This window comes from Carlito syrichta, unplaced genomic scaffold (assembly GCF_000164805.1).
Source record: "Carlito syrichta isolate Samal-C Ts95f unplaced genomic scaffold, Tarsius_syrichta-2.0.1 Scaffold303314, whole genome shotgun sequence".
In the NCBI taxonomy this organism is placed as follows: Eukaryota; Metazoa; Chordata; class Mammalia; order Primates; family Tarsiidae; genus Carlito; species Carlito syrichta.
The window spans coordinates 374035-377127 of NW_007247410.1; the positions used below are offsets into that span (position 1 = coordinate 374035).

Here is a 3093-nt window from a genome sequence, read left to right on the forward strand (position 1 = left end):
TTTTCAAATTATACATATTCTCATTTCCCACTTTGCTCAAAAAAATAAATCTATGTCAAGATGAACCAAAAGTTTTAAATTCTGGCATTTTTATTATTTTGTAACAACTTTAAAAGAGTAGGCAGTATATAAATCTTAAATGTATAAGATATTAAATACATAAAACAGTTACTTATATATGATGAACCATAGACATGCTCTCAAACACACACATTTTCTCTAAAAGCAAGCAAGCACTTCAGCTCATCCAAAATATAGCAATTACACAAAAAAGGAACACATAGTTGAGGCACAGAAAGATCTTCAAGGTCCTTTTGAATTATTAGTAATGAAAACTTCATTTAGCAAATCTAAGTGAAATAAAGCACAATGAAGAAAGTACAGAGATGTAGCATTTTTTTTCTTGTTTCTTTTTCTTTTCTTTAGAAACTGATGTTTCTTTTCAGTCAACCTTATTTCAATGTCACTTTGAAGCCTGTGAAAGAACAGTTCAAGACAACTCAGTGGTTGTCCCTACCCGGTGACCTGAGCTGTGAGCGCTGCAGACCAGTCTTCTGTGGCAGGACAAGTGCTCTAGTCTTCAGTAGGAAACTGCTGAATTGGCACAGAGGGCACCTGCACACCTTCTGACCAGTCTGCAGCCTCAGGCTGAGTAGCAGTGAATTCAAGAGCTGGAGCAGTCCATTCATCCTGAGATTCTTCCTTGGTCACAGCTTTTTCAGCCACAGTCTTCTCTTCCTTTTAAATCTCTTCAGGATCTCTGTAGAAGCAGAGTTGGGCATAACCTCCCATGGATATTCACAGGAGATAGTGCCACGCATGTACAGAACTTCCTGAGCCAGTTTCCACCACATCAGACCTACTGAGTGAGCTCCTTTGCTGTTGCACAAGATGGCAATGTCCACATAGCGCAGAGGAGAGTCTGTGTTACACAGAGCAAAGGTGGGCAGGTTAATATAAGATGCCTCTGTGAGAGGCTGGTGGTCAGCCCTGGTATCAGTAACCACTAGTTAGATGTGCTTCCTGGAAGGCTGTCTGGATCTGGTTGGTGAGGGTTCCAGGAGTAAAGTGGTCAGAAATAGGCGTAGCTCCAGTGACAGCAGCAAACTTCAGCATAGCCTGCTGACCAGCATTTCTTGAGAATATGACACTGACATCAGCAGGGTTTTCAATGGCAGCAATGGCATGAGCTGCAAGCAGAAACTTCTCCCAGGTTCTCTTCAGATTTATAATGTAGATGCCATCACTCTTCCTTTAATATATGTACTGTTCCATTTGGAAACCAAGGTTGGTGCCACCCAAGTGGGTTCCTGCTGCAAGGGATTTGAGGACATCCTCCTCCTTCATTTGCAGGACACCAAGAGCTCCAGACATTATGAAAGTTTTCATTTAAGTTACAATAGGAATTCAGAACACTGCCATATGGACCCCTCTCTGGACAGCATGGAAAACCAGATGTAGTATTTTTGTGCAGCACATACCTATACAGCAAAATTAATTAGCAGTGTTCAATGCTTCAGCCCAGGAATACATGAGATTTCACTTGCCTGCTATACTTATTGCTTATCAATCTCACATTCTTTCTACCTTCATGGTTTTGCTCAAGCCCTTCCCCAGGTGTTTTAGCACTTCTCCATTGCCTAGGTTGACCATTTCTTGAAGATGTAGTTTAACTTCAACCTCTTCCAGGAAGCCTTTCCAGCCATCTCCCCACCAAAAGATCTCCACAAACTCACAACCTTGTGGACATACTTTTTGGGCAAGTACCATTTGGTATTTGCTTTGTTCCTCTATCCACTTATTGATACACTGCATATTTTTATTACCACTGACCAAGGTCAAGGATCATGTCTTCCATTTTTATCCTCAGAAATTAGAACCGAAAAGTACTCAATAAACTCTGCACTAATAATGCTGATGTGATAATAGTAGATCTATGGAAAGCAAAGACTAGGTTGGAATGTCTTAGGAAATTACTGGTCACAAAAAATATGAGTTCATTTCAGTGACAACACCCTGTTCCTTTCTTACATTCACCAGATAGAAAAGTAGTTTACATTTGTTTTGACTGATGATCATCAATGTCCTCATTTCTTCACTTAAGCATGTTAACCATATTCTGTTTGGTGTATATCTTTTATCTCTGCATTTTAAAATTAGCTAGATTGTATACTATATATTAAAATGTTACTCAAAAAAATAGTGTTTCATACTTGGAAACTCAGTACAGAACATTATTTCTAGGGATTTTAAGCTTTAGTAAGGTTTTTTTCCACTCTAAATATTATAGTGGTTTCTTTACGCCAGCACATGCTGGTTTACTTATACATCTGAGTTTTCCAATAATTTGTAATTCTTGAAATAAACAAGAGACAAACATACTCAATAGTGCGTGCTGTAATCTTTTGAAAACCCTTGATAGCAGAGAATCAGAATGCCTGAATTCTATTCTTGCCTCTACCACTGTGTCTGTCACTTTGGGCAAGTCCTATTCACCTGCATTACTCTATCAGTAAACTAGAAATATTAACTTCAGTCTTTTTAATTGCATATTTAGGTAAACTAGATCTGAAATCCTTTCTAACAGGAAAGGTAATATATAAATAAAGTCAAGGTAGTACCCATAAAGATGAAAGTCTGGGGCAACCAAGACTCAAATCTCTTCATTGCTTGAAAATATTGTTTGTTTGCTTGTTTTTTGTTTTGTTTAAGTTACTAAGCACCTATAATGTGCCAGCTAGTGTGTTGCCTGGGAACTCAAAGCAAATCTCAGAAGAGGACCCAAAACAAATCTCAGCTCTCAAAATATGGTAGAGACAGAGTTAAACAAATAGATCAGGAATAAGCAAATTAAGACTTGCAAGTTAAGAATGCTTTTACAGATAAACATTTGCAATTGATTTGGTGATAGGGAACACCAACTTTGAAGAAATGTTATCCTTCACCAAAAGAATTCCATGCTTCTGATAAGCATTGCCTGTATCATAAAAAATGGTAATCAATTGTTAAGTTTTTAATGTTGCCAATTTAAAAATTGTTTTCTCTTTTGTTATATAAGTACCTACATACTTATTTTGCCTCTCGGCCTGCAAA

At 37.8% G+C, this 3093-nt stretch overlaps 1 pseudogene; it reads right to left on the bottom strand.

Moving 5' to 3' along the window:
* Positions 1 to 513: 513 nt before the first annotated feature.
* Positions 514 to 1374, bottom strand: LOC103260716 (annotated as a pseudogene).
* Between the last annotated feature and the right edge of the window lie 1719 nt (positions 1375 to 3093).